The 13,958-nt window shown below is 38.2% G+C and overlaps 1 non-coding gene across 1 annotated transcript; it reads right to left on the bottom strand.

Moving 5' to 3' along the window:
- Positions 1–503: 503 nt before the first annotated feature.
- LOC131257235 (small nucleolar RNA R71) lies at positions 504–610 on the bottom strand. Its single transcript, XR_009177247.1, has one exon. It is a non-coding gene; the product is annotated as a small nucleolar RNA R71 (small nucleolar RNA).
- Between the last annotated feature and the right edge of the window lie 13,348 nt (positions 611–13,958).

The following is a 13,958-nucleotide window of genomic DNA, read 5'->3' as shown; positions in this document are numbered from 1 at the left end:
CACTTAGAAGAGGCACTCAACATCACTTGGATTTCATGGCAGACCCAGTTGATAATCCAAATCCAAATCTGCTAGATCCAACTATAAATCAAAATAATCCTCCTCTTGAGGATGAAAATGAAGTTCATAGGAATGTGTTAAACCAACCACGGACTTTACGTGAACATTTACACCCTGAGAGATCAACTTTACCATCTTGCATAGTGTTCCCTGCTCACACAGGGAACATTGATTTTAAACCAGGTGTGATTCAATTGATTCCTAAATTTCATGGCTTATATTCTGAAAGCCCCTACTTGCACCTCAAGGACTTTGAGGAAGTAATTGCAATGTTACAAGTAAACAATGACAATAGGGATGTACTTAAGCTAAGGTTATTCTCATTTTCTCTAAAGGATCGGGCCAAAGCATGGCTTAACTCTCTAAGACCTAATACCATCACTTCATGGCAAGCCTGAAGTAGAGAGTTTTTGAAAAAGTTCTTTCCCGAGCACAAAACAAATGCACTAAAACAAGAAATCATGTCATTCTCCCAAGAGAGGAATGAACTATTTTTTCAAGCTTGGGAGAGCTTCAAAGACATTCTAATTACTTGTCCACATCATGGTTATGAACCATGGCACGTGATTGATGCTTTCCGAAAGGGGCTCACCATGGATACTCGTCAGTTCATAGAGATGATGTGTGGTGGAACCTTTCTTGACAAAGATCATAATGAGGCTTGGGATTTTCTAGATATGTTAGCAGAGAATACTTAGACATGGGATGTCTTTGCTAAATCAGACCAAACTAGACCCATTCCTAGAGAGAAAGCGGGAATGTATGTCCTAAGAGAGGAAGACGACCTTAATGCAAAATTCGCTGCATAGACTAGAAAGGTCGAAGCCTTGGAAATTAGGAAGGTTGATATGGTTAAAGCAAACACTTCCTTAGGTAATTTTTGTAGCATTTGTGGTGGTACAGACCATGACACAAAGGATTGTCCAATAATCTCAGTTGTACAAAATATCAAAATAACTTCTTTGGGGCACCTAACAATGCACCATATGTGCCCCCACCAAAGCGATCATCTGTGGAGGATGCATTGACCACATTCATGAACTCTCAAGCTCAAATGAATCAGTCTCTAATCCAATCAAATCAGGAATTAAAGACAGTTATGGCTAGGATTGAGACTCAACTAAATGCTAGGAAAAAAGGTACCCTTCCTTCTCAACCTGTGCCAAACCCTCGAAACACACATTTCATTGGAGACTCAAATCTAAGTGAGCTACATCATGAACAAGCTAAGGCCATCATTACCTTGAGAAGTGGAAAAGAGGTCGATAACAAGATAATGCAACTGGTAGAAATACCAGAGGATGAGCCACTGTCTCAAGAAAATGATGAACCGGCTATGGTTCAAGAGCCGCAACAGCAAAAGGATAAAGAGACTAAGTCATATGAGCCTCCAGTTCCGTTCCCATCTAAACTTTGGAATCCAACTGTCCCCATGAAATATCAAGAGGTGTTGGATGTGCTCCAAAAGGTTACAGTCAATATTCCTCTGCTTGATGCCATTAGATAAATTCTATCATATGCTAAATATCTCAAGGACTTGTGCACTGTAAAGAGAAAATTAAATGTGCACAAAAAGGCCTTCCTTATTGAGAAAGTGAGCGCTATCATTCAACAAAGGGTTGTACCCAAATACAAAGACCCGGGAAGTCCCACTATTCCTTGTATTATTAGGAATTTTCAAATTGAGAATGCTTTGCTAGATTTGGGTGCAAGTGTCAACTTAGTGCCTTATTCAGTTTACAAACAAATGGGGTTAGGCGAGCTTAAACCAACCACGATTACACTCCAACTCACTGACCATTCTATTAAGGTACCAAGGGGAATTTTAGAGGACGTGCTAGTCCAAGTGGAGAAATTCTACTTCCCCGTGGATTTTATTGTACTAGACACTGAATCATGTGTAAATGCTAGCGCTCAAGTTCCCATCATTTTAGGCCGCCCATTCCTAGCAACTTCAAATGCAATCATAAATTGCAGGAATGGAATGATGAACTTGTCTTTTGGTAACATGGTTCTAGAGCTAAATATTTTCAATCTATATAAGCAGCCCATTGATAATAATGAGATCTGTGAGTTGAATTTCATGGACTGCTTGATAGAAGAAGAGGAATTAGAACCTAGTCTGACTGAGGAATTGATTCAAGTCATTGGAGACTTGAAAAATTCTGATTTAGAAAAAGCGCTTGCTAAAATTTCTGATGATAATGAGAGCACTACCACCCAGGACATTGGTATGTACCAATGGAGACTGCGCACTCAAATCCTATCTATCGAGGACTCACGACCTCTGCCATCACCAACCAATGTTCCAAAGCTTGATTTAAAACCACTACTAAATGAGCTTAAGTATGTATACTTAGGTAAAAATAAAACTTATCTTGTGGTGATCTCTTTATTTTTAGAGAAGGATCAAGAGATTAAATTGTTGAAAGTTCTAAGGGACCACAAAGGAGCCTTGGGCTGGACCATTTCTGACATCAAGGGTATAAGCCCTTCTATATGCACCCATCGGATCCACCTCGATGAGGACACTAAACCAATTAAACAACCTCAAAGGCGTCTCAATCCAAACATGATGGAAGTTGTAAAAAATGAGGTGATCAAATTGTTGGATGTGGGAATCATCTATCCAATATCTAATAGTGTTTGGGTGAGTCTAACTCAAGTAGTCCCAAAGAAATCCGGAATAACTATTATGCAGAATTCTAATAATGAACTCATACCAACACGTGTCACCACTGGTTGGCGTGTTTGCATTGATTATAGAAAATTGAATCAGGTCACAAAGAAGGACCATTTCCCTCTACCATTCATTGATCAAGTTTTAGAGAGGGTAGCAGGTCACTCCTTTTATAGTTTTCTTGATGGATATTCTGGATATAACCAAATAGAGATAGCTCTTGAAGACCAAGAGAAAACCACGTTCACTTGTCCATTTGGCACGTTTGCTTTCAAATGAATGCCATTTGGATTGTGTAACGCCCCAGCAACTTTCCAACGGTGTTTGTTAAGCATTTTTTCAAATATGGTTGGAAAGTTTCTTGAAGTTTTCATGGACGACTTCTCTGTATTTGGGAGTAGTTTTGAGGAATGCCTCAACAATTTATCTCTTGTCTTGTCTAGGTGTGAAGAGAAACACCTTGTCTTAAATTGGGAGAAATGTCATTTTATGGTTCAAAAGGGGATTGTTTTGGGCCATGTTATCTCTAAAAATGGAATCGAGGTAGATCGCTCAAAACTCGACATTATAGCTAATCTACCTACCCCCCAAACTGTTAGAGATATTAGATCACTTATAGGGCATGCTGGTTTTTATAGAAGATTCATCAAGGACTTTAGTGCCATTACTAGACCCTTGACTAATCTTCTTCAAAAGGATGTTCCATTTAAGTGGACAGATGAGTGTGCAAGTGCCTTTAATAAAATTAAATCATCCCTTACCACTGCACCTATCATGCGTCCACCAGATTGGACACTTCCTTTTGAACTAATGTGTGATGCAAGTGATTATGTCATAGGGGCTGTTTTGGGCCAAAGAAAAGAAAAACGGCCCTACGTTATTCACTATGCGAGTAAAACTCTAAACTCGGCCCAAGTGAACTACTCAACAACTGAAAAAGAGTTACTTGCAGTAGTTTTTGCTTTGGATAAGTTTAGGTCCTACTTGCTGGGATCCAAAGTGGTCATTTTCACGGACCACTCGACTTTGAAATATTTGTTATCTAAGAAGGATGCAAAGCCGAGACTTTTGAGATGGATCCTCCTACTCCAAGAATTTGACTTAGAGATAAAAGATAAGAAAGGAGTAGAAAACGTAGTGGCCGATCACCTTTCTAGATTGGTATTAGATGATTCCACTGAGGAGATACATATCCAAGACACTTTCCCTGATGAAAAATTATTTGCGATCTCCAAATTGCCTTGGTATGCGGATATAGTGAACTATCTTGTAACGGGAAAAATGCCATATCATTGGAAGTCACAAGATAGGAAGCGTTTTGAAACCGAGGTTAGGAACTTCTTCTGGGATGACCCGTATTTATATAAATATAGGACTGATCAATTTTTTAGATGTTGTGTCCCAGAGGATGAAATTCGAAGTGTTATTTCTTTTTGTCACATGGAAGCATGTGGTGGCCATTTTTCTGCTAAGAAAACCACTGTAAAAATCCTGCAGTGTGGTTTTTATTGGCCCACCATGTTTAAAGACACCCATGCTTTCTGTGTTGCTTGTGATAGATGTCAAAGGTTGGGAAGAGTGTCCCGGCGCAACATGATGCCTTTATCCCCAATTTTACCATTGGAGATTTTTGATTGTTCGTGTATTGATTTTATGGGTCCATTTCCATCTTCTTTTGGTTTTCTTTATATATTGGTTGGTGTGGACTATGTTTCAAAGTGGATTGAGGCAGTTCTAAGTAGGACCAATGACAACAAAGTGGTCATACGATTCCTCAAGGAAAATATTTTTGCTAGATTTGGAACTCCAAAAGCCATCATTAGTGATGGTGGGTCTCACTTTTGCAATAGAATATTTGAGGCTTTGATGAAGAAGTATGGCATTAAGCATAAAGTGAGCACCCCATACCACCCACAAACGAGTGGGCAAGCTGAGATTTCTAATCGGGAAATCAAACACATTTTAGAGAAAACTATAAGGCCAGATAGGAAGGATTGGTCCCTCAGACTATCCGACGCTTTATGGGCTTATAGGACTGCTTATAAGACCCCAATTGGAATGTCTCCATACAGATTGGTGTATGGAAAGGCTTGCCACTTGCCTGTGGAATTGGAACATAGAGCCTACTAGGCAATAAAGAAATTTAACTTTGATATGGATCAAGCAAGTAGACAAAGGAAATTAGAGTTGAATGAATTAGAAGAGCTGAGGAGAGACTCCTATGAAAATTCTAAAATCTACAAAGAGAGGACCAAAGCTTTTCATGACAAAAATATCATGAGGAAGAATTTTAAACCTCAGCAAAAGGTCCTATTGTACAATTCCCATCTCCAATTCTTTCCGGGAAAGTTAAGATCAAGATGGATAGGCCCCTTCATTGTGAAGAATGTTTATACTCATGGGGCTGTTGAAATTAAGAATCCACATAATGGCAATGTGTACAAGGTTAATGGTCAGAGATTGAAGCCTTATGTGGAAAACTTTCATTTGGGAGAGGAGTCTGTCCCTCTTCATGAGCCAGAATATTTAGATTGATGCTCCTAGTCTGACGGAACATTTGTGTAAGATTTGTATCATATTCAATTTTTTTTTGTGTCACATAGCAGGTGAGTTTTTTATGGCAGGTACTATCCACCCTTTCTTTTATTTTTATTGTTTTCTACATTACATTATCATTACATTGGGGACAATGTAGATCTTAGGTTGGGGGGTGTGGATAGTCATCCATGTGAAAGTCTTTTTTTTTTGGTTATTTTTTTTTTTTTTTTTTTAAGGTTTCAGTTAAGTTTAAGTTTTTTTTCTTTATTTTTTTTTTAGGTTTATGGAAAAAAAAAATTCAACATTTTCAAAATAATATTTTTATATACAAGAATGTGAATATGATATTATGTGAATTCCAAAGGCAAAGTTAATATTTATTCTAGGATGATAGTAGTCAGAATTCTTACAACTGAAAATTATAAACTTGAGTTCAATTATCTAATCACTAGTTTAAAGTGAGTTGTAATTTGATGTACTGAATTCACAATACACCCTATCTAACTGAGGAATATGATATGTGAACTAGAATAACAACTTTTGATTCAAACAAGGTTGAATGAACTAGTACCATTGATATATGTTTAAAAGAGAGAATATTAAAGGAAAAAAAGAGTGATGGAAAAAAGAAATTTTTATTATAGAGCATGAATGCAATGACCATAACAATCGTGTCAGTAATCCGGAGTAAGGATATCTAAGCATCCATTACTATTACCATTACAAGTACGATACCTTAGGTTATGAAGCAAACCTGGTAGGAATCTTCATCTAAGGGTGGTCTATAATAATGAGGATATGATGATAAAAGAAGAAATGACATGAAGAAAATGAGATAACTAGAGATTTCATATTCTTGGGATGATTGAAAGGAGTTAGGATAGGGAATATGCATATTTCTCAAAGTTAGACTAGTGTCACGAAGCACCTAAGGATATTGGGTTATAATTATTCTAAATTTTGATTAGGTCTCTGAACTCAAGGATGTAATGGATTAGAAAATTGAGATTCTAACTAACTTCAGACTTAGGTTAAGTATTGTTTTGTTTTGGAATTCATATGATGAATGGAGGCATAATTGTATAAATTTTTTAGTGTTGAAATATTTTTCTTATTTTCAATGTTTGTGGGTAACATTTCTAGAAACCCTCACGAGATTATAACTCGTCCACTAGGGGAAACCTAGGGGTTTAAAGGCTTGTTACATATGCTAAATGTAATTGAGATTACCTGCGAAAGTGGTGTAGTTAGAATTTTTTTCATTTTAATTTTATTTTAAAAATTAATTTTTATTCTTATTTTTATTTTTCTTCGCTTATTTTGCTCGGGACTAACAAAATGCTGGTTGGGGGGTGTGTTGAGACTCAAATATTGCATAATTTTTCCCATTTATATCTTAGTTTTATGAACATAAATCATCTTAATATTCTATTTTACTCATGTATATGTTGCAAGGTGAATTTAAGAGTTTGGATTGAAAAAGGGTGCTAAAAAGTAAGAATTTGATGCTCAAAAATCACCAAGGTAAGGGATGGATCTTAAGAAACCAAGATTGAAGAATTCACATACCAAAGATCCAAGAAAACCAAGCGAGGAATGAAAAGAATCGAAGATTTGAAGTGAAGATCCTGAAATCGTCCTGAAAAAGTATATTATGAAGCTGTGAAGTTTATTTTAGAAAACTATGCAGCAGGAAGTCTGTTTTAAACGAACTATGCAGCGAGAAGTCTATTTTGGAAAAATACGTATATTTGAGGCGTTTTCTAGGGTTTTCAACTTTGTACGAAAATTGGAGTTCCCTACTTATAAATAGGGCCTCCTAGGGCATTCTTAAACATCATTAGAAGCATTCAAGAGCAAAATTTAGGATTTCTAAAGAGTTTTTAATTTTATTAAAGCTTTATAAGTTGTTTCTTTCCTTTTAGATCTTTTCTATTTGTAATTTTTTCTTTATTTCTTGTTGCTTTTTATTTTTACAATTTAATTATGTTTTTCTAAGTTCCCTCTAACCCAAGCTAGAAGGGAAGCACATGGGTTTAATATTTCTTTAAGTTATGATGATTGATTGTTTTAATGATGAGAAGAATGGTGTATGCATGTTATCTATTATTTAGGTTTTGTTTCTTATCCTCCTGTGAGATCCATATGTTTCCATCATATGAGATCCACATTGATGGATAGGCTTACCCTAGATTAATCAGATTTCCTAGATAGGAGATGTTCTCAACCTGTTATATTTCTTTGATATTCATTATCCTATAGATATTGAATACTTAAAATCATCGGTGCTTGAGAATATATGTCAATGGTGCAGATCCATTATTTTCTAATCTTTTATATCATTTATTAAATATTTAAACTGTTTTATTTTCCGATTAGGCTGACCATAGTGCTCAGATCCTAGTTGTGTTATCCAAGTCATCATGATTTTGGAACATTAACCTATGTGTGGAACTTTGAAGCTTGGGTGTTATTTTATTCAGTTGAATTACATCCATTAAAAAATCCCAAAATCAAATCATCAGTTTAGTTTTTATTACTTAGTTTGTTTTACATTTGATTTTTTCCTTTTCGCAATTCATCTCCCTGTGGGATCGACCCTGTATTCATAGGATATTACTTATGAACCTCTGCACTTGGAGGCAAGCAATCACTCACGAAGGGTTCACGTTCGACAAGGAAGATGTCATTCCTTTGATGAACCGACTGTTAAAAGCTAGTACGATTGAATTACTAGAACCCAAGCGCCCTGAAGATGTGACAAAAACCAGAGAAAGAGATTTTTACCACTATCATCGCCTGGTGGGGACATCCGACGGAGAATTGTTACACATTGAAGTTCATAATACAACGGATGATAGACACGGGTGAAATAGTAATTGGAAAAGAAAAGGAAAGGGGTACAATGGCAACGTTGAATATGCTTATGATCCGAGAAAGGGGCTGCGAAATGAGAAAGGAAGAGGACCGCAAGATGACAAAGAAGGTGGCAGTGATTACATTGTGATCAAGAAGGAATATAACAAGCCCTACGTAGCAAAAAGCAGGGATTGTAAGGAGAGAAGTCACTGAAAAGCAGAATGATGATGACGGGAAAGAAAAGACGAGTGAGACGGCTAAAATGACTTATGATATAGTGAGTCATTAGAATGGCATACCGGCTCGATTAAGTGTCTATGATGCACTTAAGTTGTTAGAAGAATTTCAACAGAGCTTGGTCCAAGTATTGTCCAATCACAATGTCAGAGAAACTTTATTGGCGAAACTAGAATGCGAAGAGCATGATGAGCGAGAAAATTACCTCCTGGTCATTTCCTTTTTCGTTGATGATTTGATCTGCGAAGTAGAGCATAACAGGCCGTTAATGATAGAAGGCCATATTCGTGGGAAGAAGGTCAAGTGGGTTATGATAGATAATGGGTCTGCGGTGAACCTCTTACCACTCTCGATGTTAAGTAAATTAGGTTATCGTCATTCTGACCTATGCCTTAGTGGAATGATGATACAGGGCTTCAATCAAGATGGGCGGCGTTCACTTGGTAAGATTACAGTGATGCTAGAAATAGGAGAGTTGATTACTGATGTCATGTGCCATGTTATAAATGTCGTGACGACATACAATCTTCTCATAAGAAGACCATGGATCCATCAATACAGCATCATACCCTCTACGCTGCATCAATGCTTTAAATACTGTAAAGATGGAATACAGTACAAAGTAATGGCCGATACGAAGCCATATATAGAGGTTGAATCCTTCTTTGTGGATGCTAGTTATTATAAAGGGTTCGTCGAAGATGAAAGAAAGAATGATGAAAGCAAAGTCCTAAAGGACATTCAAGCAAAAGTGGTGAAAGAAGAAACAGAAAAGGCATAATCATCGAGGACTACAGCAGCAAAGAAAAAATTCTATTTTATTCCAAAACATCTGAGACAACCAAGGCAGCCGCCACTAACCCTGTTATCACCTGAATAGTTGAAAATTTTGTAGTCTAATTATATAGTGCCATTGTCATGTGTTGAGAGAAATAAGTCATTTTCGGCCTCCCTAGGAATATTTCAGGTTAAGGCTAGTGCAAAACACCTGGAGCCAATAGAATTTTATGCTTCAGTGGAAGTGAAGGTAGGAGAAGAGGCCAAGAATAATGTGTACCACGGTAGGCTAACATTGCAAGACCTCAAAAAGCATAGTCCGGCAAGCAAGAAAATCATGAGAAGCATGGGGTTTGATTACAAAGAACCCACTGGCTTAAATCATGGGAGAGGAATTCAAATTCCTATTGAGGTCAGCCAGAAAAAGTGAAGAAAAATTTCAAGGACTGGGGGCAGAGTCATCGATGAATATGGCTACAACTGAACGATTATCCGAAGAGGGTCCTCAAACAGTTGAGCATCCTGAAATGACTCCGAAATAGATAAAAGACAGAGGGCAACAAACAATAGACAGTTTGCGAGAGATAAACTTGGGTACTAAAGAAGAGCCAAAGAACACATTCATCAGCATTGATCTTTCTAAGTAAGAGTCTGAGAAATACGTTCAGCTCCTCAAAGAAAATAGAGACATCTTCGCTTGGACATATGCAGAGATGCCAGGTTTAGAACCTTCCATAGCACTACACTGATTAAATATCTCTAAAGAGAAAAGGCCGGTTAAGCAGGCGCAAAGACGATTTCATCTGAACTTGGTTCCCCTGATAGAAGAAGAAGTCAGTAAATTGATAAAGGTTGGGTTTATCAAGGAGGTTAAGTATCCCAAGTGGATATTGAATATTGTTCTCGTGAAGAAGAAAAATGGACAAGTCAGGGTGTGCATTGACTTCAGATATCTGAACGAGGCCTGTCTGAAAGATGATTTTCCTCTCCCGATCATTGAATTATTGATTGACAGTACGACTCAGTATGTTATTATGTCCTTCATAGACAGCTATGCAGGGTATAATCAGATCAGAATGGCACCTGAAGATGAAGAAGCTACAACATTCAAAACATCACCGGGAATTTATTATTACAAAGTTATGCCGTTCGGTCTCAAGAATGCTGGGGCAACATATCAGAGGGCAATGCAAAATATCTTTCAAGACATGATGCACAACATGTTGAGTGTTATGTCAACGACTTGGTAGTTAGGTCAGGAGATCATCAGGAGCATCACGAACACCTGGTAGCGGTTTTTTGTCGACTCAGAAAGAAATAACTAAAGATGAATCCAGCTAAATGTGCATTCGGGGTGTCCTCGGGTAAATTTCTTGGTTTTGTTGTCCGGCATAGGGTAATTGAGATTGATCCAGGGAAAGTCAGAGCCATTCAAAATATGCCGCCACCAAAGACATTGAAGGAATTAAAAAGTTTGCAGGGAAAGCTAGCATATATTCACCGTTTCATTTCAAATCTGGAAGGGAGATGTCAACCATTTTCCCATTTGATGAAGAAAGGTACAGAGTTCATGTGGGATCAAGCTTGTCAGAATGCGTTTGACTCAATAAAGGAATTGCTGAAACAGGTGCCGATACTGACAGCTCTAATAAAAGGGAAGCCATTGATTTTGTATATATTTGCAGATGAGGAGTCTTTAGGAGCTCTGTTGGCTCAGGTGAATGAATTTGGGAAGGAAACTGCTCCTTACTATTTAAGCCGAACTCTGATGGGTGCGGAGTACAATTACTCTCCAATCGAGAAAGAATGTCTGGTGTTAATATTTGCAGTTCAGAAATTGAGATATTATTGTCTCTCCCATGACATAACGCTGATCTCAAGAGCATATTTGGTAAAGTTTTTGATGACAAGGCCGATGTTGTCTGGGAGATTGGCTAAATTGATGTTGTTACTATCGGAATATACTATTACGTACGAGACAACGAAGGCGATAAAAGGACAAGCAATGGCGGATTTCCTTGCAGCGCACCCTGTAACAAAATGTGAAACCATCAGTGATGACTTTCCAAATGAACAAGTTATGTTGGTTGAGTCGCAGAGCTCGTGGCAGATGTATTTTGATGGCGCTGCTAAAACAATAGGAACGGGGGCAGGAGTGATATTATTACCTTACTCCTTCACGTTGGGTAATATGTGTACAAATAATGAGGCCGAATACAGAGTCCTCATCATTGGAATGGAAATGAATCAAGACATGGAGATAAAAATGCTACACATCTTTGGAGATTCTAAATTAATTATAAATCAATTGACGACTGAATTCGAAATGAGAAAGTAAGAACTTTTACCATATTGCTGGAAAGCACAGCAGTTGCTGGAGTAGTTCTTTCATGTCAAAATCAAGCATGTACCGCAATCTGAAAATGCAAGAGTGGATGCTTTGGCCAGCTTGGCAGCAGCTCTATCCTACCCAGATCGAAGCCCTCTCCAAGTAACTATAGAAGAAAGACGATTTTTGCCGTCTTTAGAGGTTATAAATGAAACTGTGGAGACACTTCCTGTATCATGTTTGGAGGTAACAACTAATGATTGGCGTCAACCTTTCATCGATTATCTCAAATATAACATCCTGCCAGAAGATCCAGTTTAGAGACAATAAATTAAGCAACGGTCAAGCAGGTTCATCATATGCAGTGAAGTATTGTACAGAAAATCTTACAATGGAATGCTGCTACACTGCTTAGACAAACAAGAAGAAAGCCATACATTGCAAGAAGCACACTCTGGAGAATGTGGGGCACATCAAGCTGGCTGAAATTTATTCCATAGAATACATCAAATGCGGTATTATTGGCCTACCATGTTCCGGGATGCAATAGATTATGCGAAGCGGTGTCATGAATGCCAAATTCACGGAGATGTTATACACGTTCTTCCAGAAGACTTGCATCAGTCAGTCGCCTCTTGGCCTTTCTCAGCCTGGGAACTTAGTGTCATTGGTCCTATAAATCCACCTTCGTCCAAAGGAAAGTAGTATATCTTGGCAGCGACAAATTATTTCTCCAAATGGATGGAAGTAGTGGCATTACGCAATGTTAAAGAGAGGGATGTGGTCAATTTCATCCAGCATGCGATAATATACCACCATGGTATTCCGAAAAAGATTGTTACAGATAATGGCACTCCCTTTAAAAACAGAGGCATGGAAAAGCTGTGTCAGAAATTCAGCATTCATCATTCATTTTCAACCCCTTACTATCCACCGGCCAATGGATTAGTAGAGGCGTTCAATAAAACGATAGTCAAGATACTGAAAAAGACAGTGACTAGGAGCAAACGTGATTGGGATGAAAAGTTACAAGAAGCATTGTGGGTATATAAAAATACCCATCGAACAGTAACAAGAGCGACATCATATTCACTAGTCTATGGTGTAGAAGCACTAATCCCAATTGAAACACAAGTAGCGTCACTTAGAGTAGCAGTACATCAGTCTATAACAGATGACAAAAATGTAAAAATAAGGCTGAAAGAGTTGGATTTGCTTGATGAGAAACGCTTGGTGGCCCAACAACGATTGCAATCATATCAGGCAAGGTTATCGACAACCTTTGATAAACGAGTTAAATATCATGCTTTCAAAAAAAGGAGATATGGTGCTGATGTTGAAAAGACCTATAATGGTCACCCACCAAACAGGGGACAAATTCGAGCCCAAATGGGATGGGCCATACATAATAAAAGAAGTATAGTCCAATGGCACATACAGAGTTGTGGATCAAGATGGACATGATATCAGTATACCAGTCAATGCTCGCTTCATCAAAAGATATCTTCCCTAAAAACACTATTGATTTTGATCCAGAATATTATCAAAATAATGATTCTGCATTAAAAGGGGGCAAGAATAAACAAGATCATGGCTATGTATGATCAGATGAATGAATAAATGAGAAATTTACAAGCATATCAAGGTTATGTACCAACAAGCATTATGCGAAGAAAGTGTCCATCGTCATCATCAAGCGAGTTCTATGAAATTCTGTTGAAATTGGTATCGTCACCAAGATGATATATTATAAATAACACATATGATTAAGATATTAACAGAAGTGGTGACGTATTATCAATCTCAGGCAGATATGTCTATCATCCTCACAACAACGATGGCCACCTATTATTATCTTTCAAGGCAGCCTAGCCAAGCCCTAAAATGGCCAACTACGCTTAAGGCCTATCATTTTTTCCATTCAAGTAGCAGCGAGAAGCCTGTGGCCTTAAAAAGCCCGCGAAGGCCATCGTACGCATACCCATGCGGGCAGTTGACAAAGCTAGTGACTACAAGCTTAAAAGGCCAACAAGTCCTCAATGGCTAGTCACGCGTGAGATCAATGCCGTTTATATAGCTTTTCGGTAACGTCACAGGGGACGGAGGAAAATGTCCTCCCATGAATGGGCTCGACCTTGCAGACGAAAAAAAAGCGGGTCGTAGAGTGAGCTCTTTGGCTAAGTCCATAGATAGGCCAACTATGCGTAAGGCCCCCCAGATCTTTAGCTTGATTTCAGTACTAACTCATGAGGAAGAGCTTAAACCTACTCATTGATGGACTGACGACCCTAGATTTGGTACCCCAAAGTCACCTTGTGAGCCCCGTGAACTCTAGAGAGTTACTGCGGCTAACCCTGTGCGTAATTCCAACTGAGTTCACGTCCCCGGTAGCTTCATTGGGCCCCTCTAATGGATCATGGTTTGTGAACTCACCAGGCTGTGAGAAGTCTAGTGAACTCCTAAGAGTTACAGAGACCA

Source organism: Magnolia sinica, chromosome 9 (genome assembly GCF_029962835.1).
Source record: "Magnolia sinica isolate HGM2019 chromosome 9, MsV1, whole genome shotgun sequence".
Taxonomy (NCBI): domain Eukaryota; kingdom Viridiplantae; phylum Streptophyta; class Magnoliopsida; order Magnoliales; family Magnoliaceae; genus Magnolia; species Magnolia sinica.
The sequence above is the reverse complement of the archived record's forward strand: the minus strand, read 5'-3'. Positions and strand labels throughout refer to the sequence as shown.